Genomic DNA, 25679 nt, shown 5'->3' with positions numbered 1-25679 from the left:
CACCACAACGTTGTTTGCCAACCGCCATAAAAAAGACCAAACGAAGAATAAATCGCGACGCTCAAGGTTTGCAAATGTATGGGCAAGCAGTAGAGAGGGTAAAAGAGTTGAAATTATTGTGAGTAGTTTGTGATGAAAGACTGACTTACAAAAATCACGTAGACAGTATTGTGAGCAAGTGTGGAAATGTTATAAATGTCATGCGGTCCCTATCAGGAAGTTTGTGGGGTGCTGAACAGGATACACAGATGATGATTTACAGGGCAATGGTCAGATCGAGGATAGATTATGGGTGTTTGTGTCACGGGACGGCAGCAAAAACAATTCTCAAGAAATTAGATGTAGTGCAGGCAAAGGCACTGAGAGTCGTCTGTGGGGCCTTCCGTTCCACCCCAATTGCAGCCTTACTTGTGGAAATGGGGGAGACCCCATTGGGTATCAGAAGGTCTAAGCTGGCAATGCAGTATATCTGTAAATTAAGGGGACATCAAGGGGAGAATGTGGGGGAGCTGGCTTTGGAAGGTGCATGGGAGTGGGGAGGAGCAAGAGTGAAAAGGGAATGTTTCATTTTTAAAGTCAATGAGGAAATGGGGAGGATGGAGTTTGGGGAGGAGGGGGTGGCCCCGGTAGTGTACTGGCCAACTATACCACCATGGATTCTACCAGTGCCAGAGATAGATGTAAGTGTGTTAGCTCATGAGAGAACTGCAACAGTTGGGGGAATTGTAAAGGAAAGGCTAAATAACACGTGGGGACAGTACATACAAATATATACTGATGGGGCTCAAGACCCAAGGACTGGGAAGTCTGGGTTTGCTTTTTGCATCACAGATTTGGATGTTGTTAAGTATAGGTGACTGTCTGAGGGGGTTTCAGTTTACACCACAGAGCTGCTTGTGTGACAGGATGGTCGGGTAGTTTCCACCGTTCCCCCTCCTCCTTGCTTGATCCACACCAGGTGTGTGTCAGTGCGCTGCACTGATTGTAGGGCGGAGCCGCCAGCGCTCCTGGCGCAGGTATCTATTTAATCCAGTCTGTCCTTCATCTCCCTCATGGCTGGTATCTTGGCGTGGCATGGCGCTGTGTGTGGTCTGAGCTGTGTGGCGGTTGGCGTCGCCGATTTTGCCGGACCCTCTCCACCTTGAAATTGTAAGTCCTTTGTGTTGCGCTATTGGGGTATTTCTGCGGTCTCTGGGCATTACACCTGCTTTATCCTTGTGCCTTGCAGCGTGGCGGTCAGCTGGCTACTGCTGTGTGGGATTGGAGTTGTCCGTGCTGCGGATTCACTCTCTCCAGGATTTACCTGTGGCTTGTCGCTCTCCCTCTCCTCTGTGTTAGCAGAGCCGCACCTGTGCTTCGGGGTATGTGATCTGTACCGGTTACTCCTTTCGGTCAGATAGTGATTAGTATTAAAATTGAAATCTTTTGTGCATGCTTTCCAGGTACGCTCTCGGCCTGGCTGTGCGCTGCGGTGCTCCACTTACCGGCGTCTGACGCTTCGGTGCACCGGGACTCTACTGCTGTCTTGTAGTGTTTTAATGTCCAGTCTCACGATCACCGTTTACTTGCTCCCTTTCCCACTTACTATTGGTCCTATTGGACCTTAAGTGCTCCACCGTTGTGTAGCCAACCAGTGAGCTCTGATTTATTATCCTTAGTATGTTTATTGATTGTTTTGCATGAATATTGTTTCCTTTTTTTTGTTTATTATGACTAATTGCTTTGCTTTTGTGTGCTATTAACTGTTTGCTTTTCTTTGTTTTTGTTTAATGGTTATGTTTGTTTTCTTTATTCCAAGGTTTATTTGTTGTATATAATTGATTGTGTCGTTGTTTTGTTTTTGAGCCACTGTTACCTGAGTGAAGAAAAGGTGGTTGAAATATTGCAGCATTTAAAAGAGTAGGATGTCACTGACTAAACTATTTAACTTGTATTTTTATATTGAGAATGAATAAAATTAATTATTTTCATAACTCACGTCTTGTCTGGGTGCATTCGGACTTGTGTCCTTTAAAACTAATTTCCTGGGGGCGAAATTCCCCCAGGTGGCGTTGTCGAGCAGCACTTTATCCGCAATTTAAATTGTTAATTTTGCACATACCACCCTCATGCCACACTTGGCGTTGTCGGCAGGATTTGCACCCTTAGAGACAGACGTGATTTATTTTTAGTAAAATAATATTTTTAATTGAAAAAAAAAAAAAAAAAATTACTCAGTATTGTGTCAGTGGGAGACGTACATTACTGAACCTTGTTTTTTTGTGTATTTAGAGACAAGACAGCAGTAGTTGTCCAGATATTTAACCTGCCTGTTATTTCAGGACTCCATTTGGTGTGAAGCTTTGGTGCGGCTTGCCCCCTACAGTCATGGAGGAGGAGATGCAGCAGCTCAGAGATTTGGTCGCCCAGCTAAGGGCAGAAAATGAGCGCTTGTATGGTTGTGTTAAGTCATATATATCCTTGCAGGAGGCTTTCTTTTCCAGGAAGCAGCAGGAGGGAGAGACATTGTTGGAGTTCTCCTTGGCTTTGATGGCTCTTATGGGGCAGGTGAGACAAACGTGCACCTGATGGTTTGCTTAATGCAGAGGTCTTACTTCGGGATCAGTTTGTGGAACATGTCTTGGACAGTGTTCTTCGCCGGAAGCTGAAACAGTTTGTTCGCCGCCAACCCACTGCTACCCTGTTGGAGGTGCGGGGGGAAGGTAGGCAGTGGGAGAGAGAGGGATTCCCTGGGGGTGCAAGGGAAAGCAGCCACTCCCTTCCCTCCATGTACGGCCTGCAGTATGGTGTGCAGGGCAGTTCTCGGTCAGCTCCTCCTGTCTCTCCACATGGCTCTGAGCTGGGTGAATTAAAAGAACTGTTGAAACGCCAGCAGGAACAACTCGATCAACTCACCCGCACTGTTGCCTCCATGCAGCCTTCCTTTCCACCAGCTAGATCCTCACGTAGTGGTCCTGTGATCTGCCGGCGCTGCCGCCAACCTGGTCACTTTGCTAGGGACTGCGAAGGAGAATGGGTCCGTGCTGGCCCCTCTGCTGGTCTGTCTTCTACTGTGGCCAGGTCCTCCAACTCCTGTCGCCAGCCGGAAAACTAGAGCCCACTGAGCTGCCGAGCCACAGTTCAGATGGGGAGTTAGCAGGCTCACAGGTAGCAGCTGCGGCCGGGTTAATGGCATCCTGTCCAAATATTGACGTTGTCATGAGTGGGGTCACTGTTTCCTGCTTGGTGGACACCGGGTCAATGGTGTCTACAGTCACTGAGAGCTTCTTTCTTGAGCACTTTGCACTTTGGGGGAATGATCGACTCCAGTCATGTCATTGGTTGCAGCTTCGGGCTGCTAATGGTCTCGCTATTCCTTACCTGGGTTACCTAGAACTGGATGTCATTCTTTGTGGGAAGACGATCCCTCGTTGTGGTATTCTGGTGGTGAAGGACCCTGTCAGCACTGGGTCTTCTGTCCCTGGGATTCTGGGGATGAATGTCATTCGTCGCTGCTACCGAGAGCTCTTTGGAGCCCATGGCCTTTCATTTTTTAACCTGCCTGCAGTCACACAGTCTCCTGATCCCGTTATTCAGGCCTTGCAGCAATGTCATCAGGTGGTTAATCAGCGCCATGCTCCATTCACTGGTGCTGCTAGAGTTCGAGGCTCCAGAGTGGTGCGTGTCCCTGGTGGGGTAATGCAGATGGTTGCTAGCACTTGCCCAGAACAGTTCTCTGGGCAGTCATTATTTTTCGAGCCCCCAGAGTCTGGTTTGCCTGCTGGGTTGCTGGCTTCCCCCTGTCTCATTCAGGTTGTGCGAGGTACAACTTACATCCCAGTGGTTAATGTTGGGACCACCGAAATTGTCCTCTACCCACGAACCTGTCTTGGCATCCTGAGTCCAGCTGAAGTGGTCAGTCTTCCCCCAGGTGTCACAGAGGTTAGACCCTCTGCCACTGTTTCTTCTCAGGTGGCAGCTGGTTCAGGGCACAGTGACATTAAATGTGTTGATTTGTCTAGTTTGGCAGAATCAGAGCAGGTGCAGGTCCGGTCATTGTTGCAGAGGTTTAGTTCAGTCTTCTCTGCCCATGAGGATGATCTTGGTTGTACCAATCTGGTCTCACATGACATCCCCCTAATGGATGACATCCCAGTTCGGCAGAGGTACAGACGTGTTCCACCTTCAGAGTATGAGGCAGTCAAGACTCATATAAATCAACTTCTTGAAGCCCAGGTGATAAGGGAAAGCAGCAGTCCTTATGCCTCTCCAATTGTCTTGGTGCGGAAGAAGGACGGCAGTCTACGCATGTGTGTCGACTACCGCCTGCTTAACGCAAAGACGCGAAAGGATGCTTTTCCGTTACCTCCCATTGAGGAGAGTCTAGACGCGCTCTCTGGGGCCCAGTGGTTCTCCACTCTTGACCTAGCGAGCGGTTACCATCAGGTACCAGTCTCAGAGCAGGATAAGCAGAAAACCGCCTTTTGCACACCATTCGGCCTCTTTGAATGGAATCGTATGCCGTTCGGGCTGTGCAATGCACCAAGCACTTTTCAGTGTCTGATGCAGAGGATGTTTGGAGACCAGCAGTGTCAGTCTCTCCTTTTGTATCTGGATGACATCATTGTGTTCTCCTCTTCAGTCTCCCAGCATGTTCAACGGCTGGAGGTGGTTCTGGATCGTCTCCAGAGGGAAGGCCTAAAGGTCAAACTGGAAAAATGTTCATTCTTCCGGCGAGAGGTCAGCTACTTAGGTCACATCATCTCTGACCAGGGTGTTGCCACTGATCCTGCGAAGATTGCAGCCGTAGCCAAGTGGCCGCGTCCCAGTCAGGTGTCGGAGCTGCGCTCATTTTTGGGCTTTGCCAGTTATTACCGGCGTTTTGTTGAAAGCTTTGCTAAGCTAGCTGGCCCGTTGCACAAATTGGTGGCCAGGCTGGCTGGTACAAAGTCCAAGAAGGGATCTGGACAAGTGTTCCAGATTGCGTGGACTCCAGAGTGTGAAGAGAGCTTTGAGGCTCTCAAGTTCAAATTGACCTCTGCACCTGTGCTTGCTTTTGCTGATTTTTCACGCCCTTTTATTTTAGAGACGGATGCCAGCCACAGTGGACTTGGTGCTGTACTCTCACAGGAGACCGAAGGTGGTGTTAGGCCAATAGCATACGCAAGTCGGGGCCTTCGACCGACGGAGCAGAACATGGTCAACTACAGCTCCATGAAGTTGGAGTTTCTCGCTTTAAAATGGGCTATGACAGAGAAGTTTCGTGAGTACCTGTTGGGGCACAAGTGCATGGTTTTTACTGATAACAATCCCTTGAGCTATCTGCAATCAGCCAAACTAGGGGCTGCTGAACATCGCTGGGCTGCTCAACTTGCAGCATTCGATTTTGGGATCAAGTATCGATCTGGTCGCAGCAACAAAAATGCTGACGCACTCTCCCGGCTGCCCACATCCAGTGCTAACTTAGCAGAGCAGGTCTTGCCCAGCACCTCTGTCCCTGAAATCCTCCAGTCAGTGCCTCGTTCTGGCCAGGTTTCAGCAACGCAGGCTGTCGTGTCGGTCTTTCCCCTTCAGTCTTTCTCTGACCTCTGTGCTTTGCAGGAGGCTGATCCCCTCCTGAAGGACATCTTGCCGTTCTGGCGGAGGCAGATCCAGCCTACATCAGAGGAGAGAAGGCAGCTCCCCAAGCTGGCTCTGACTTTATTAAAACAATGGGCTCGTCTTGTGGAAGAGGAGGGCGTGTTGTACCGCCGGGTCCATCGTTCAGATGGGGGGGAAGAAATCCTTCAGATTGTCTTGCCAGCTGTCCTTCAACAGGACATATTGACACAGCTCCATCAAGAACATGGGCATCAGGGTGTGGAGCGCACCACAGAGCTTGTGCGCCAGCGCTGTTATTGGCCGGGGATGACCTCTGACATCAGGCAATGGGTCCAAGGTTGTGAGCGTTGCCAGGTTGCGAAAGACACCAGAGCAGTGTCTGGTAGCTTCATGGGGCACTTATTGGCATCACGGCCAAATGAGATTGTAGCCATAGATTTTACAATGTTGGAGCCCTCGCAGAGTGGTTTTGAAAATGTTCTGGTGATGACAGATGTGTTCAGTAAGTACACTGTGGCTGTCCCAACTCGGGATCAGAGGGCATCCACTGTTGCCCACGTTTTGCTAAATGACTGGTTTTTTAGGTTTGGTGTCCCAGGTCGCATTCATTCTGATCAGGGCAGGAGTTTCGAGAGCTTGTTGATCCAGCAGTTGTGTCACCTGTATGGGGTCAGCAAGTCACGCACTACTCCGTATCACCCTGCTGGAAATGGGCAGTGTGAGCGGTTTAACAGGACGCTCCACAATCTCTTGCGTACCTTGCCAGCCTCACAGAAACGTGACTGGGTCTCTTGTCTTCCCCATGTACTTTTTTGTTACAATACCACCCCTCATCAGCGTACTGGCGAATCACCACATCTTTTAATGTTCGGTCGTGAACCCCAGCTCCCCATTGATTTCCTTCTGGGTCGTGTCCAGGACCCGGCGCCAGGGAGAGTTGAAGACTGGCTGGTCGAGCACCAGGCCAGGCTTCAGGTGGCTTTTGGGAATGCTCGAGGGCGGTTGCTGGTGGCCGCTGAGCGTCGTAAAGAGCGCCATGATCAGGCGGTACGTGATGTTCCGCTTACAGTGGGCCAGTTGGTTTACCTTCGTGATCACAGTACCAGGGGTCGCCATAAGATCCAGGACATCTGGAGCTCAGTTGTTTATCAGGTCCTGAGAGCTCCTTCTGGTGGCGGACCTGTCTACACCATTGCACCAGTGGATGATTTGCAGAAGACCCAGAACGTCCATCGTGACCTGCTTAAGGCCCAGATCGGTCCTGAACCGGTTCCTATTCTCCATCAGTCTCTCAACCTCCAAGGACCTCAGAAACCTCTGATGATTCTCTTGGGGGTGATCTATGGGTTCTGGTTCCCGACACTCCCGCACCACTTGTTTCTGGGGCCTCAAGGCTATCAGGGTCCACAAGGCCCCATCAGGAGGCTTTGGCCAGTCGGCCTGTTCCTGCGACCCCTGCAGCAGTTCCTTCTGCTCAGAGGCATCTAGCACCTGCTGGTCAGCCAGTTCTGCGTCACACTCCTCGGTCAACAGCTGGGCAACATTCAAACATGAATCATATTCCTCGGCCGGTGTCAAATGCACAGTCTGCGGTCTTTCGGCCTTGGTGCTAGTGTGTTTTGTGCTTTACCCATCGTCGGGGCGACGATGCAAAATTTGGGGGTAGAATGTGACAGGATGGTCGGGTAGTTTCCACCGTTCCCCCTCCTCCTTGCTTGATCCACACCAGGTGTGTGTCAGTGCGCTGCACTGATTGTAGGGCGGAGCCGCCAGCGCTCCTGGCGCAGGTGTCTATTTAATCCAGTCTGTCCTTCATCTCCCTCATGGCTGGTATCTTGGCGTGGCATGGCGCTGTGTGTGGTCTGAGCTGTGTGGCGGTTGGCGTCGCCGATTTTGCTGGACCCTCTCCACCTTGAAATTGTAAGTCCTTTGTGTTGCGCTATTGGGGTATTTCTGCGGTCTCTGGGCATTACACCTGCTTTATCCTTGTGCCTTGCAGCGTGGCGGTCAGCTGGCTACTGCTGTGTGGGATTGGAGTTGTCCGTGCTGCGGATTCACTCTCTCCAGGATTTACCTGTGGCTTGTCGCTCTCCCTCTCCTCTGTGTTAGCAGAGCCGCACCTGTGCTTCGGGGTATGTGATCTGTACCGGTTACTCCTTTCGGTCAGATAGTGATTAGTATTAAAATTGAAATCTTTTGTGCATGCTTTCCAGGTACGCTCTCGGCCTGGCTGTGCGCTGCGGTGCTCCACTTACCGGCGTCTGACGCTTCGGTGCACCGGGACTCTACTGCTGTCTTGTAGTGTTTTAATGTCCAGTCTCACGATCACCGTTTACTTGCTCCCTTTCCCACTTACTATTGGTCCTATTGGACCTTAAGTGCTCCACCGTTGTGTAGCCAACCAGTGAGCTCTGATTTATTATCCTTAGTATGTTTGATTGTTTTGCATGAATATTGTTTCCTTTTTTTAGTTTATTATGACTAATTGCTTTGCTTTTGTGTGCTATTAACTGTTTGCTTTTCTTTGTTTTTGTTTAATGGTTATGTTTGTTTTCTTTATTCCAAGGTTTATTTGTTGTATATAATTGATTGTGTAGTTGTTTTGTTTTTGAGCCACTGTTACCTGAGTGAAGAAAAGGTGGTTGAAATATTGCAGCATTTAAAAGAGTAGGATGTCACTGACTAAACTATTTAACTTGTATTTTTATATTGAGAATTAATAAAATTAATTATTTTCATAACTCACGTCTTGTCTGGGTGCATTCGGACTTGTGTCCTTTAAAACTAATTTCCTGGGGGCGAAATTCCCCCAGGTGGCGTTGTCGAGCAGCACTTTATCCGCAATTTAAATTGTTAATTTTGCACATACCACCCTCATGCCACACTTGCAATAATCTGGGCTATGCAGTGGGTGGAGGAGGTCAGGCCAGGGTCAGTTGTGATATGCTCCGACTCTGCTTCAGTGCTGATGACATTGAGGGAGGGAGGGCTTGGAACCAGGTCAGACCTCATGGTGGAGCTTCTTACCCTGATGTACAGGATTGAGCAGGTGGGAGAGTCGGTGGGGTTTATGTGGGTCCCAGCTCATGTGGGGATAGAGGGGAATGAGCTAGCTGATGGGGCAGCAAAAAGGGCTTTAAGAAGGGAAGAAATCGATGTAAAAGTGAGGCTGGGAATAACTGAGTGTAGGTCAATCATTAAAAAGAACATCATGGCTGTGTGGCAGGAGGAGTGGGATAAGGAAAAGAAGGGGAGGCATTACTACAGCTTGCAGAATAGAGTGACAAAGAGCCAGTGTTTTTTGGGAAAGGAAAGGAGGCATACAGTCATGATGACCAGACTGAGGCTGGGGCATTGCGGACTCGCATGGGACCTACAAAAACTTGGGAAACATGAAAATGGACTATGTGGAGTGTGTAAAAAACAGCAAACAGTGAAACATATCCTGATGGAATGTACTGGACTCACTCGACAGAGGGAACATCTGTATGCAGCTGTGGAAAGCCTGTGGAAACACCGGTTACACTAAAGAGCCTTCTTAATCCCACTGAGAACCAGCCTGGGACTAAAAAAGCTGTCCTGGACTTCATAACGGCCACTGGATTACTCCTATGGAAATAGGATGGACTGACTGCGTTTGAAATATATATATATTTTTTTTAATTTGATTGATTTATTTATTTTTGTTTGGTGGTTTATTTATTAGGGCCCGAGCGCCGACAACGTCGGGCTGCGAAGCCCTATTGGCTGCGAAGCCCTATTGTTATTCAAATGTTTTTTATTATTCTTACACATGTTCGAGCTGCGTTTTGGGGGTCTTCGCCTGAAAAAAAACTAACGCAAATTGGAGTGTCTATAGGGCCTGGTGAAAAATTTGAGAATTTGGCGTCGGTCAGGAAAAAGTTGCTCGCTAGCGCCACCTAGTGGGAGATTTGCCATCCTCGCCGCACCGTAAGTCCGATTGACATGAAACTTTGCACACATGTGTAAGCAAGTCTCCTCTACAAAAAAGCCACTGGGAGTATAAAAGTCCGCCTGGCAAAATTTTCCGCCATCTTGGATTTTATGAAAAAAAGGAAGTTGCGCATTTCTCCGAAACCGTTGGTCCGATTTGGACGAAATTCGGTACGCATACTCTTTAGACCTAGCTGGGGGGATGGTCCCAAAAGGTTTCGAAAATATGCATTTTATCAGAAGATATCGGCCAATGAACATTAGAGGGTGGGGCTACCAAAATGCAATTAGCATAACTCTATAACCTTTGCCCCCATAATTACAAAACTCGAAACCTATGTTGCAATAGCTTCACAGAACATGCATGTCAAGTTTCATTTAAATTGGGTCATGTTTGGCGCTGCCACAAATTTCCAAAAAGTGCCATTTTTGGCCGTTTTTGCCTGTTTTTGGCCATTCACAGGGGTCACGCAAAATCAAAAACTGATTATACCGTTGATCTGATCGATACCAAAATTTAAAATGTGGTTGGAAAGTCCTAAAGGAGAAAAAGTTAGTAAAAGATGTCCAGAATATTTAGGGGCGTGGCCACAACGACGCCTTGACTGCGCTACTATTTTCAACTTTCGCCATAGGCATTAAAGCTGTTATAACTTCACCGTTTCTTCTCCGATCTGCTCCAAAATATTCATGCTTGTTAACAATCACGTCCTGAACAGAACTGCATTGCAATTTTAACTGACAGGTAGAGCGCCACCTAATGGCAAAATGAAATGTGACCGATTTTATGCCCATCTTCTCAGCAACAGCCCCCCCTCTAGGTAGGGCGTACACGCATGAAATATTTTTTCCTAGATAGCCCAAGTGGAGCTGTACAAAAAAGCCTCTTGGACCCACAGCCTCAAGTCATGATAAAGTAGGTAAAAAAATGTTTTTAGCCAAGTGTGTAAATCAGCCAGTTTCTCACTCAATCTGATTTTATGCCTTTTTTCTAAGCAGCAGCCCCCCCTCTAGGTAGGGCGTACACGCATGAAATATTTTTTCCTAGATAGCCCAAGTGGAGCTGTACAAAAAAGCCTCTTGGACCCACAGCCTCAAGTCATGATAAAGTAGGTAAAAAAATGTTTTTAGCCAAGTGTGTAAATCAGCCAGTTTCTCACTCAATCTGATTTTATGCCTTTATTCTAAGCAGCAGCCCCCCCTCTAGGTAGGGCGTACACGCATGAAATATTTTTTCCTAGATAGCGCAAGTGGAGCTGTACAAAAAAGCCTCTTGGACCCACCGCCTCAAGTCATGATAAAGTAGGTAAAAAAAATGTTTTTAGCCAAGTGTGTAAATCAGCCAGGAGGAGAGATGGCATAGAGACACAGGCGCACAGCGACCACCAGATGGAGACAGAGAGAGATCAGTCAGTGACACATGGAGAACTGTGAATCTCACATGCAGCTTCAACAGATCAACAGCCATGCCACTTTTAATTCCTTTTTTTAATTCCTCTAATTTCAGCCTGGAAACAAAGGGAGGAGGAGAGATGATCTCCACATGCATCTCACACAGCTGTCACTTGAACTCTGCCATAAACATATTAACTTCAGTGTTTCTTCTCTGATCTGCTCCAAACTGTGCAGACTTGATAAGAGTTCCTTCCTGAACACATCTGCACTTTGATATACACTCACAGTCAGAGCGCCACCTACTGGCGACAGGAAATGTCATTGATTTTGTGACTTTTTCCAAGTTAAAGCCACACCTGATTCTTTTTAACTAATTCCTCTCATTTCAGCTTGCACGGAAGACACAGGGGGAGGAGGAGAGGTCACACTAGGTGGAGGAGGAGAGATGTCAGGAAGGCATGAACATGTGTGTGAGCTCTGTGACTGAAATGTAGTTTCACTTTGGATCACACCAGATCAACAGTCATGCCACTTTTAATTCCTTTTTTTAAATTCCTCTCATTTCAGCCTGGACACAGAGAGGAGGAGAGATGACACACTTTACATGCATCTCACACAGCTGTCAGCTGAACTCTGTCATTAACATCCAAACTATTATAACTTCAGTGTTTGTTCTCTGATCTGCTCCAAACTTTCCACACCTGATAAGAGTTCCTTTCTGAACACATCTGCACCTTGATATTCACTCACAGTCAGAGCGCCACCTACTGGCAGCAGGAAATGTCATTGATTTTGTGAATATTTCCAAGTAAAAGACACACCTGATTTTTTTTAACTAATTCCTCTCATCTCCGCTTGCAAGGAGGACACAGGGGGAGGAGGAGAGATGTCATGAAGGCAGAGACATGTGTGTGAGCTCTGTGACTGAAATGTAGTTTCACTTTGGATCACAGCAGATCAACAGTCATGAAACTTTTAATTCCTTTTTTTAAATTCCTCTCATTTCAGCCTGGACACAGAGAGGAGGAGAGATGGCACACTTTACATGCATCTCACACTGCTGTCAGCTGAACTCTGCCATAAACATCCAAACTATTATAACTTTAGTGTTTCTTCTCTGAGCTGCTCCAAACTTTCCACACCTGATAAGAGTTCCTTCCTGAACACATCTGCACTTTGATATTCACTCACAGTCAGAGCGCCACCTACTGGCGACAGGAAATGTCATTGATTTTGTGACTTTTTCCAAGTTAAAGCCACACCTGATTTTTTTTATAACTAATTCCTCTCATTTCAGCTTGCAAGGAGGACACAGGGAGAGGAGGAGGAGAGGTCACACTAGGGGGAGGAGGAGAGATGTCATGAAGGCATGAACATGTGTGCATGTGACAGACAGATGGCTTTAATTCAATCGCTTGTGTCTAAACTTGCGCCACGAGGAGGTGGCTGCTGCACAGGTAGGCGGCTGCCACGCGTGTGAATGCAGGCACTCCACGACCGCACGTGACAGACGGATGCCTTTCGGTGTCCATCGCTTGTTCTGGACTTGCGCCAGGAGAGGCGGCCGCGCCAAGGGCAGCGTCCACGACACTGCCCTGTGACCGCAGGCACTCCACGACCGCATATGAGCTCGGGCCCGTCAAGACACTGCTCGCAGTTTTAATTTATATAATTTTTTGTCCTGTGGGTGGCAGCAATGTGCCGCAAAGGCATACAGCCTGCCGAAAATTAAAAGACGAAGAAGAAGAAGAGTCGCTGCGGATGTTCTCTTTTCAACAATGGCGCCTAGTGTCAGTAGAAGAGTTCCTTCGTGGTGTTGAGAAAGTGTCTTTTAGCTTCACCAGTACTGATCCATCAGAGTCTCTGTATGTCTGGATAAACCTGTCTGGATGGACTTTGTACTCTTCACCTTTTATTCTGAATATTTTAACTCTGAATCATCTCCCGGGAGCCTACGAAGCTAAGCTAGTTAGCTTAGCATGCTAGCTGGAAACAGATTTTGACGGAGTTTGTGTGGAGTCAAAATGGCTTCAACTCATGCCTCTGGTGCATGCGATGCCAGGTAAATTCCTCTCATTTCAGCCTGGACACAAAGGGAGGAGGAGATATGGCACATTCACATGCACCTCACACAGCTGTCAGTTTAACCTTTGCCATAAACATCAAAACTATTATAACTGCAGTGTTTCTTCTCTGATCTGCTCCAAACTTTCCATACTTCATAACAGTTCCTTCCTGAACACATATGCACTGTTATACTGCCTCACAGTCAGAGCGCCACCTACTGGCGACAGGAAATGTCATTGATTTTGTGACTTTTTCCAAGTAACAGCCACACCTGTCTGCTTGCTGCTAACCCTCCACCTCCCCAGCATCCACCTGTAGGCTCCGGGGGGGTTAAGATATTTAGTCATCATCACTTCCCATCATCTCTATGTAACCACATATGGGGAGTGATGATGCCGAAGCCTAGACGCCAAACTCAAACTATGTTTTGTTGCTACAATAAACATTCTAAACGTGAGTTGTCTGACTGAAATTCTGTTTTTATCAACTGGTTACAATGCTGGGGAAAATCTAGAATCATTTCATTACGTCCTGGTGTTCAGGACAAAAATATGAATTCAATTTACTCAAGAATATTCATATTTCGGATATTGATTGAACAGGCGGTGAAGTGAATCATAAACAAGTGTTGGGGATGTAGCAGGAGCAGATTTGGTTATCAACAGCTAATTATTAATGTCAATATGATTATCGATATTAATAATTATATTTAATATATTATCATGATATAATCATGAATAAACGGGGCACTACCCTGGGATCAGGGAAACGATAACCTAAAACTGTATTCAGTCTCAATATATAAAGGTTTTACACTCACATGTCAATCATCGTGATCATTGGCATAGAAGTATAGAACCAATCGAACAATTAAAAAGGCGTGAAATTCAAGCACTAGCCTTCACAACCTGCTGTTATCCAGTGACATATACACAACAAGCACAAGAGACCGCTAGTTATAATATAATAAGATTTATTAAAATCAGTAATAATGATCACAATCAATAACACTGCAATTAACAAAGCCATATTACCTAACTACCAAACACACAAAGCTAAGCTAAACAAAGGAAGAGACACACGTGGAGTGCGTGTGCGGGTGTGTGTGTGTGTGTGTGTACCCACCCAGCAGCAGCAGGTAGACTCCAATGATGTTCTCTCCCTGGTCAGACAGAGGGGGGTCCCGCCCCCCTCCCAGCACCAGGCTGCTGTTCCTCCAGGGTGGGGGGCCTCCGGCTGCAGAGCTGAGGGACATGTTGCTGCTGCTGTGAGACTGAGGAGCTCTCTGAGGGACAACAGGAAGTCTCTCTGCTGATATTCTCAGGTAAATATAGGCACCTGATCCTGGTGCAGCTCAGAGCTCAGCAGTGGGCGGGCTGGCACCACACCAGAGCACCACAAGGGACCAGGTCTGAGGTCCGGTCTCAGAGCGGTGGAAACAGCAGGTCTGTGATTAGCTGATTGATTGATGACGCCATAAAAACTTTATTGTACAAATACACATACTTCACTGCAGTATTTCCATGTTATTCTACTTTGGTCATCTACTACTCTGACAGCTGCAGGTACTTAAAACACACACACACACACACACACACCCACACACAGACACACACACACACACACACACACGCCTATCTATATATACATATACATTCAATAATTTTCACATTTCTTTTTCTATCTAGTTATTCATATATACATACAGTATGTATAATTTTGCACATACATGAGTCTACTTTTTCTATATATGTTTTGTTTTTTTTATCTATTATCTATATTTGTCCGTTCCGGGGTGGGGAGTGCACCACCTGGGACGTTACTTTCAACTCCACTCTTCCCCAGGCAAAATATTGCACCTGTGGGATCATGCAGCATTGACGAACTGCAGCCTGGTCCCTCAACTGCCACTTCATCGGTCGGAAAATCCACTAGCAAAAAAAAGGGTGGCAGCAGCAGCAAAGATTTGCACGACACTTACCTGTTGAATTATGAGCGCAGGACAACTGTGTGGAATCCCTGGTAAGGCCGGAGTTGGCACAGTCGGGGAGAATGAAGGCAAAGAGAAGAGAGCGATTTGAAAAGAAAATGGTCACATGCATGGGTCAAATATTAACCCAACTGAAAAATATTTCCCAACAGCAACAAAATGTGATTGCTTTGATGGAGTCACAAATAAATGTTCAAAAATAACTTTGTGTATTTGTGTGTTTTTGATCTCCTCAAACTGAAACGCTACATTAGCAGTGGTAGGCTGCATGTTAAAATGTACAATGGTGCTGGGACTGCCCCTGAGAACACTGATCATCGATCCCCTGCTGATTTTGCCTGGGTTCTTGTACCCAGTTACCATGAACTGCCACGTGGAGGCACAGCAGAAGTCTTGATGATGTAGAGGCACTTCAATCAATAGGTAATGCCTAATCAAAGGTTACCTTCCACCTATTTGACCTGAAGTGTCTCTCATCACCCTGTGGCATATTGCACACCAGCTCACAAAAATATAAAGTGCTTCCCCTGTAGGCCACAAAATAGACTGTGTGTTGACCAGGGAACAAAAATAATGGAGATGGGTTGACACAGTTGATTCTGAGATGTTGAATCTGTCTGCCACACCCCTGTAGGACTCCTGGTTAGCCAGTGTCCACAGACAGGCAAGAACACCGTGCGACACCGACAACTTGGTTTGCTGTCTGTTGATGTAAAATGGCCCCAGTGTCACCATGAGGTCCTAGTTGGACTCTCGAAGCTTAAAAGTTTTTGACGACTTAAACTTTGACTTCTTTATCTCAGGCCCCGACTTTTGGCCTGTGTAGACTAGACTTATCGTTCACTTAGTTTATAGACCAGAAGGACTGTTACATGACATCAATTTTGTGCCAACTGCACAGAAAGGAGAGTGAAAATATGCTGCGATCGTACCATTTATAAATAACTTTGCTTTGCGGTGTAAGTAATAATCAATTAAGACAGTTGTAGGTTCAACTGAGGAGAATGGAGATAACTTGTGCAGCTTAATACACAACTCTGTCCAAGAGAAAGAAGAGAAAGATTGTGCCATTCAGAGCAGACTGGGGGCATTTGGGATGTGGAAATGTGAGTCAGAGAAGAGAAAAGAGACAGAAAGAGAAAGCATGTGATACATAGTGGATGCAGGAGCAGTCATTACACTGCACCTCGCACGTAAACGTAGGGATAGACAGAGATTTTGAGAAAGTATGGTATGAAGTACAGAAAGAACCAGAAAAGTTATGTTTGAAGCCTTTCTATTGGACAGATGAATGTTCTGCTGTGTCAGTGACTCCTCCCCTCTTGTAAAAAGAGAAAGACGGACACGGCACCGCAGGCCTTGTGATGTATTCAATGATTGTCAGAACTACGATTAGCTTAAATTTGCCGTGCATCATATACGTGTTGCTGTGTACAACGACGGCCTTGTACGAGCAACTACCGGCTTTTTATATGCTTCGGATCGACGTTCTCAGCTAAACTCAGCTTGTCTAGTCACGCATCTTCAAAACGTTGACGTAAATAAACACAAGGTACAGCGCAGGCATCTCCCCCTCCCACCTCAACTGAAATGTGATGCCGTCGGCATAGGTTTCTGATGTTTTTAATTTTGCAGAACGTGTTGTAAGGACAAATGCGGTTCAACCGTTTGCATAAATTTAATGGGTTTAGCCACGTACACCAAAACCCTACTCAGACGTAACACTTGCTGTTTCCCATATTTTGCATGCTCAGCTTCCTACCACAGTCCAAAGACATGCAGGATGGGGATAGGTTAATTGATGACTCTAAATTGCCCATAGGTGTGAATGTGAGTGTGAATGGTTGTTTGTCTCTACATGTTGGCCCTGTGATAGACTGGCGTCCTGTCCAGGTGTACCCTGCCTTCGCCCAATGTCAGCCTGGATCGGCTCCAGCCCGCCGTGATCCTGAATACAGGATAAGCGGTAGACGATGGATGGATGGAGAAGACACCTCATCAATCTGCTGAAAGATGGCTTGGATATCATACAACGTTGATGGAAATGGCCTTCATGCACAGGTGAAAGCTGCACTTCCATCACCACCTAGTGCATTCCAGCATCACCTGAAGACTGGGTGATCATCAAAAATCACAGGAGAAAACCCTGGAAGCAAAGACACTACACAGATCCCTTCCAAGTTCTCCTGACCACAAAGATGCATTCAATGCAAACACATTCCAAGTCCGGAGGGAGAAGATCCTCTCACTGGTTCGACTAAGAGGCAAGGGTGAAATAACACCTTCCTCCACCAGTAGCATGCCAAGCTCCAACAAGTGACAGCTGTGTCACCACCGACAGTGAGTAGTCAATCGCATCACCACAACCTAACACTCCAGTGCGAGGGGAGGAGTGCAGACTGGGTTCTGCCCGCACTCCGAGCTTCAATACACGTCAAGAAGGTGCGACAGTTGTGGTGACGTAGGAGACGTTCTCTGTCCAACAATGAAGCCATGGCACCCTTTCAGGTTGCGTGGTTGGAGTTTGAGAGAAGAAGCATGTGTGTTACTATCACTAACTAGTGATGGCACTTTTCCTCATCTGTGAATTACAGCCTTTGGAAAAGTCCTCCACAACAACAAAATCATCCACGAAGATGGTGACGACGATGATGTGTTCCCAGAGCTGCCTCAGAGTGGAGAATATCTTGTCAATGGCAGACAAAGGAACACAGGCAAAGACAAACAGAGGAGGAGAGATACTGTGAGTACAGAAATCAATCGCACGACCAGGAGGTATGGTTATGACATGGAGGAGGAGACCAGCAGTAAGAAGGAGTCTCTGCAGGTCAAGTCTTCATGGTCGGAGTCAATGAACCAGCTGATAAGGAAACTGGACCACCTTAATCTAGACATAGAGGGGGCTCTGAGTGCAAACTCCTCCCCCTCCGACACACCCTGCACCCTAGGATGCTTTTTCAAAGTCCACGTTACAACAAGCCCTGAATGAGCGAGTTCTCCAAAGACCAGACAGAGGGAATCATTGTCTCCCTGAAGCTCACTGTGGGAACTGGATGAAGACATTCACAAGCGGGAAGCTGTGTGCTTGCAGGAGCCTGGACACTCATTCTCAGCAGAGCACCCGTGGACCCAAGTCCACAGGTTCATGAAGCAAAGGGTCTGTGCCCTACTCTCAATCTGGACTCCAGTCCTCTACTCACTATCCTCGCAACTGATTTCAGGCCGAAAGTCCTGAATCTCCTACGCATGGTAAAGCACAAACCGAGCTCCATCACCTTCTCACACTACAACCGTCAATCCGGATCTGGCGGACATTCTTTTATCAATGAGAGTTCGGACGATGAAGTCTTCACGGAAGGAGCCCACAGAAAAGGAGAAGATCAATCTAGAGGATGAGAAGACTTCTGCAAACAAAGCTAAGGATGACAAAGATAGTGATGAGGATTGTTTGTAAGGAATGAAATCATGTGTCTTCTATGAGTTAGAAGGACAGCAAAAGCTCTCAAGGACTAAGAGTTGTTATGATGTTATGTTTTAAATCACTGTGAATTTACATCATTGATGTCTGGCTCTTAAAGTCTTTGTGTACTGAATGAAGTTGTATGCTTAGCTGTTCGACTGTCTTTTCTGTTTGTCAGAGAATGACAAAAAGGGAGAAATGTGATGGGAATTTTTCATTTAGTAGTTCATTATAGTATAATTAGTAGTTTGAGTAGTTTTAACTCATACTATTCCAAGTGTCAGTAACCTGTATTCTGCACTTATGTCATGTCATGTGTTGCATGAGTTGTGAAATGCATCTTGTGACACCAGCACAGCTGGCAAGTCAATATGGATCTATGGACACTGATGAGTGGTTCAAACACCACATTCTGGACAAAGTTCTCCGTCTACACAAACAACGGAACAATGCTTCTCTGATGACACATCACAAACAACTGTATAAAAAGCCCTTCTCAAGACTGAAGACTTGGTCAGACTCTTAAGGAGTCTGCCCCTATCTGGCCAGATAGTTTGCTCTGAAGCTGTGTGTCGGTGATGCGGTCCGCTTGGACACCCTGTTTGCGAGGGCTTTGACTTATTAGACTTTGTCTGTTTACAGTCTGTCTGTAGCGACTGCTAGCCTGTTTTGGACTCTTTATAGAATAAATGACTAAAAGCGCTGTTAGGAGTTGTATTCTTATTTCTCATCAGGTGATCATGAACTGATTTCCACCACACCATGTCTCAAGGGCTTGTTTGTGAAAGTTAGCGAGTTTGACAGGTAGTTTACCTGGGATAAAATTACAGGAAAGCAAAAACCTTAATCCACCACACTTGTCAAACATCATGTTGGGAATAAAAAACCATGGGGAATTATTAATTAAACAATGTTTTAGCCAATTAATCTTAAATATTCTATTAATGGTTTGAAAATCCAAAACATTAAGGCCTCCTTCTGAATATTGTCTAATAAGTGTTTTCCTCTTTACATACTCCATCTTATTTTTCCAAATGAATTTGAATAAGAGTGAGTCAATAGCACAACATATAAAGATAAAGCTGGATATACCAATCTGGATAAACCTTCCGCCTTAGAAAGTAAAACACGGCCCAAAACGGTCACGTCTCTTTGCAACCAGCAGTTAAAAATGGTTTTGGTTTTTCCAACTTTTGGTAAAAAAAATTTTAGAGATCCTTTCATCTTTAGATTTACTGATAGTGATTCCTAAATAATTGACAACTTTTTAAACCTTTATTTAATCAACTGAGAGGATATTAGAATCGTGTACAGTCATTATTTCACACTTATCTTTATTAATAGTGAGGCCTGATGCAAGAGAGAAAACTTTAACGGCGTCTATAATGATGGGTATTTGAAGCTCATTTTAAAAGGAATAAACAAGTATCATCAGCCAGCTGGCTAATGGTTAACCTATCTTCATCCTTCTACACCTACGCAGTTGACAATATACAAATTAAGAAGTTCTGCAGTAATCAAAAACAAAAACGGTGAAATAGGGCACCCTTGTCTAATCCCCCGCTTGACATCGAAATGAGAAGAAGTGTCATGTGCTAAGTTAGCCTTCTCACACTACAACCGTCAATCCGGATCTGGCGGACATTCTTTTATCAATGAGAGTTCGGACGATGAAGTCTTCACGGAAGGAGCCCACAGAAAAGGAGAAGATCAATCTAGAGGATGAGAAGACTTCTGCAAACAAAGCTAAGGATGACAAAGATAGTGATGAGGATTGTTTGTAAGGAATGAAATCATGTGTCTTCTATGAGTTAGAAGGACAGCAAAAGCTCTCAAGGACTAAGAGTTGTTATGATGTTATGTTTTAAATCACTGTGAATTTACATCATTGATGTCTGGCTCTTAAAGTCTTTGTGTACTGAATGAAGTTGTATGCTTAGCTGTTCGACTGTCTTTTCTGTTTGTCAGAGAATGACAAAAAGGGAGAAATGTGATGGGAATTTTTCATTTAGTAGTTCATTATAGTATAATTAGTAGTTTGAGTAGTTTTAACTCATACTATTCCAAGTGTCAGTAACCTGTATTCTGCACTTATGTCATGTCATGTGTTGCATGAGTTGTGAAATGCATCTTGTGACACCAGCACAGCTGGCAAGTCAATATGGATCTATGGACACTGATGAGTGGTTCAAACACCACATTCTGGACAAAGTTCTCCGTCTACACAAACAACGGAACAATGCTTCTCTGATGACACATCACAAACAACTGTATAAAAAGCCCTTCTCAAGACTGAAGACTTGGTCAGACTCTTAAGGAGTCTGCCCCTATCTGGCCAGATAGTTTGCTCTGAAGCTGTGTGTCGGTGATGCGGTCCGCTTGGACACCCTGTTTGCGAGGGCTTTGACTTATTAGACTTTGTCTGTTTACAGTCTGTCTGTAGCGACTGCTAGCCTGTTTTGGACTCTTTATAGAATAAATGACTAAAAGCGCTGTTAGGAGTTGTATTCTTATTTCTCATCAGGTGATCATGAACTGATTTCCACCACACCATGTCTCAAGGGCTTGTTTGTGAAAGTTAGCGAGTTTGACAGGTAGTTTACCTGGGATAAAATTACAGGAAAGCAAAAACCTTAATCCACCACACTTGTCAAACATCATGTTGGGAATAAAAAACCATGGGGAATTATTAATTAAACAATGTTTTAGCCAATTAATCTTAAATATTCTATTAATGGTTTGAAAATCCAAAACATTAAGGCCTCCTTCTGAATATTGTCTAATAAGTGTTTTCCTCTTTACATACTCCATCTTATTTTTCCAAATGAATTTGAATAAGAGTGAGTCAATAGCACAACATATAAAGATAAAGCTGGATATACCAATCTGGATAAACCTTCCGCCTTAGAAAGTAAAACACGGCCCAAAACGGTCACGTCTCTTTGCAACCAGCAGTTAAAAATGGTTTTGGTTTTTCCAACTTTTGGTAAAAAAAATTTTAGAGATCCTTTCATCTTTAGATTTACTGATAGTGATTCCTAAATAATTGACAACTTTTTAAACCTTTATTTAATCAACTGAGAGGATATTAGAATCGTGTACAGTCATTATTTCACACTTATCTTTATTAATAGTGAGGCCTGATGCAAGAGAGAAAACTTTAACGGCGTCTATAATGATGGGTATTTGAAGCTCATTTTAAAAGGAATAAACAAGTATCATCAGCCAGCTGGCTAATGGTTAACCTATCTTCATCCTTCTACACCTACGCAGTTGACAATATACAAATTAAGAAGTTCTGCAGTAATCAAAAACAAAAACGGTGAAATAGGGCACCCTTGTCTAATCCCCCGCTTGACATCGAAATGAGAAGAAGTGTCATGTGCTAAGGATACACAACTATTAATGTTAGTATAGAATGTACTTATGATATTCCTGAAGTTCTCTTCAAACATATTGTAAAGCCTCCAGAATGAAAGAATGCTCAACAGTATCAAAAGCTTTGTAAAAGTCCAAAAACAGTATCAATGACTTGTCATCAAATAGTTCTGGGTAATCTAAAATGTCTAAAACCAACCGGATATTATTAGAAATGTGCCGACCTTTTATAAATCCAGACTGTGTTGCAGAAATGATTTCTTCCAAACCAAATTTTAATCTTTTAGCATACAACGCAGCAAGTAATTTGTAGTCTGAATTAAGCAAGGTAATAGGTCGCCAATTATCAAGTAATAGAAGATCTTTGTTGTTGTTGTTTTGGAAGAAGAGATATTACGCATTGCTTCATAAAAACCGTCAACTCCTTATTTTTGACACAATCTACCAAGGCTTCCAAAAGCATGTGTTTTATATCTTCCCAAAAGTTTACATTAAATTCGTAAGGTAATCCATCTGGGCCAGGACTTTTATTAAGTGGCATTTTTATAACAACAGACTGTAATTCATTTAATGTTATTGGACTTTCACAAAGCTCACAATTTTCTGCAGATATTTTTGGTATAAACGGGTTTACTTTGTCAAAAAATACACGACAAGCACAAGCGTCAAAGGAGGATGTATGTCTTTTACGAGTAGCTTTAGGTCAGTCACAAACTGGTCGAAGCTCTCACTTTCCCCCTGTTTTTTCTCATGAAACTTGTAGCGAGCAAAAATGGGGTTTGCTTTTGGCGTTACATAAGCTCCAAACCTGTCGTAGTATGTATTTAGTAGTTTTCTTTCATCCGCCGTAAGAGTCCATGTGTTAAATACGTCGCGGCCTTTCTCGCCGACCCAAAGTAGCAGGTAGCTACATCGCTCCTCTTCGTCTTTAGAGCGTAGCGGACCCGAAAACATTAGCTCTACATGCTGGCGAAACTTTCTCCATGCATCAGGCAGGTTAGACGAATCCCAGTCCATCCGTGGCGTGAGGATACCTGTGCTGTCCATCTTCCATCGGCAGGTCGATGAGCACTTAACTCCGACACAATGTAGTATTCACAGCCCGGATATAATAAATACATACAATGTGCTTCGGTCTCACTCCGGCGTGCGTGTGCCGCTAACCTTTATTATGTTTTACATGACCGTAGCTGTGTCCCAATTCAGGGTCTGCAGCCTTCGGAGGACCCAGCCTACGCGGTCTACGGAGGCAACACCTTCAGAGACTCCTCCGAAGGCTGGGTCAACCGTCGGTAAATGGGACGGTCTAACCTACGGAGCATTTCCTGATTGCGTCGCGACGTCATTACTTCTGCCGGCTAAGCCCGGGAAAAACACCGGTCAAAACAAAAATACGACAGACGAACATGATGGAGAGTTTTTAAACTTTTAATTTTTTTTTTTTTTTTTGAGCAAGAGGAGGCGGCTGCGGCGACACCGGCGGCTTGTTTATCTCCGGCTGGGAGAGAGCCGTGGGGAGGTAACGTTAGAGCCGTTATTTTAACCCATATTAATGTTCATACATAGCTAGCTAGTACGTGGTAATTAATATACCCGTTAATAAATGATACCGCTAAGTGACGAGCCATATTAAGTATAGATTGACATGGATAATGTCATTTAACCATAAGACTTAATACAGGGTTCGTACAGGTGCTTAAAACATAAAATCTTTGAAAATGCTGTAATTTTAATGCTGTTTTTCAAGGTCTGAAAAGTGCTTGAATTTTTGTTTAAATGCTTGGCTTATAAAGTGATTAAATTGAATAGTAAAATGTGTACGAACCCTGTAAATAACCCCGACTTAATTCAATATTTTATTCTTGCCTCTCTTTTAAACATTTTAGTGACATGGCAGCCGTCGATTGCATCAGCCCTGCAAACCCCGATGATGGACGATGTGGTGGACAGTGGAGACATGCATCCCACACGATGTCCCATGCATCCAGATGATGTCCCACTCAGAGCCAGAAGACTCCAGGGTCCTTAGCATCCAGTCCAGCAGCACCACCAGGGACTCCTGCTCAGTCAATACTGTATATATATTCTCTGTAAATAGTTATTTCTGATGATCTTTTGTAAATAGTTCTACATGTTAAGAACACCCACTTGTCAATAGTTATTGTAACTTTGTAAATATTTGTTAATTACACAAAAAAAAAATTATTTTCTTGTCACTGAAAAGCAGTTCAAAAGTTGACTTTAGTTGTAAATAAGAAATGGAACAGATAATGTTACAAGGTAATAAGATTTTAATTTAACTATATACAATATTTGGAAAAGAAAATGGAACAATACAATATTTTTAATTAACAATTTAAATTACAAATCAACACAGAACTTAATCGAACAGAAAAAAAACATCTACCACCCCAAAAAAAATCAACGCCCCTCAACCATTCTCTCCAATAAACTAAAAAGTCTCTCCATCCTCTCTCTCTCTCGTTTCCTCGCTCTCCCTCTGTAACTTCATGTCCTCCCTGATCAAATCCAGCAAGTCATCTGTTTTCCTCGTTCTTGCTGCTGTCGGTGGTCCTGTGTTCTTGGCCTCAACAGGTGGTCGTTCTCATCCCGGACCCGGAGTTTGATCAAATCCTCAGTCTGCTCCTTGCTCTCTACAACAAAACGACGTGTAAAGCACATTTCCTGTTATGTCAACATGCAAAATGATTGTACGATATAATAACGATATTAACAGTAATAATGATCCTAAGGTTAGCTCTGTATTCAATCCAAACGTTTACTGTTTTACAGCCTAGAAATACAGCGGGGGTCACAACCCATCGTTAACGTTATATATTCAGCTGCGAGAGGAGCGAACTGTAGCCTACACAACTTACAACGAGAACAAATTAACTGAACAGCACCACGGTTACAATAAGATATAAGTTACCATCGGAGCTTGTAACATTTGAAAGTGAAGGGTTTTAGGCTTACGTTACGTTTAAAGGCTTAACGTTAACTGAGCTCCTCGTATTAACAGCCTTAAGCTACATCACGTAGCTGGCCCTACATTCCGGTGGCTACACGTATTAGCATTATTAACTTCACGCATTTTAACACTCAAATGTGTTTTACGGCACCTTGAACGTCCGACGTTAAGCAAAAACACGTTACTTACATTTAAATGTGTATTCGGCACTGGTGCCGGTGCCGGTGCTGCTGCCGTCTTTCGCCGCCATTGTTGGTTGAACAGCGGCGCGCAAAGCATCTTGGGATATGGGAGGCCGCGAAGGATAGTAGCGGTGCATCCTCCGAATACGGGGGAAAGGAGGACACATTTGTCGGCCGCATTTGGAGGAGCCTTCGAATTTAGACGAATTGGGACAGCCTTCGCGCAGCTCTGTGACGTAAGCGGCCTTCGAATGCAGCCTCCGAAGGCTGCAGACCAGGGGCTGTATCCGAAACCGCATACTATACTGCTAGTACGTACTGATTTGGCCAAAATGTATGCAGTATGCAGTATGCTACGGAGCCCCCCTGGTGACATTGGATAAAAAAAAAATAACGCGTGGCCACGCATTACTATCTCGTGGCCACGCATTACTATCTCGTGGCCACGCGTTATTATCTCGTGGCCACGAGATAGTTAATGCGTGGCCACGAGTTAATTATTACAGTCATTTCAGAGACTGTTGATGGTTAACATGGACAAGTTTGATTTGATTTCATTTTATTTTAATCTAGGAATGAATTACAATGACATACTTAAGTCACTTGCGGTTAGGCATGGAGTCATTCTTAGCAAGAGACACTTAATTCGGGTGCTCAAAATGCATGGGCTTAAACGCAAGGAATATGCTGATGTCGGGGAAG

The 25679-nt window shown here is 44.9% G+C and overlaps 2 long non-coding RNA genes across 2 annotated transcripts in view; both read left to right on the top strand.

Moving 5' to 3' along the window:
* Positions 1-25679, top strand: part of LOC311010616 — an 87780-nt gene that overhangs the window by 37896 nt on the left and 24205 nt on the right. The gene's annotated exons all lie outside the window — the stretch shown is intronic.
* LOC311010901 lies at positions 1030-1894 on the top strand. Its single transcript, XR_014596835.1, has 3 exons — positions 1030-1149; positions 1229-1361; positions 1443-1894. It is a non-coding gene; the product is annotated as an uncharacterized lncRNA (long non-coding RNA).

Source organism: Eutrigla gurnardus (assembly GCF_963514095.1).
Source record: "Eutrigla gurnardus genome assembly, chromosome: 3".
NCBI lineage: Eukaryota > Metazoa > Chordata > Actinopteri > Perciformes > Triglidae > Eutrigla > Eutrigla gurnardus.
The sequence above is the reverse complement of the archived record's forward strand: the minus strand, read 5'-3'. Positions and strand labels throughout refer to the sequence as shown.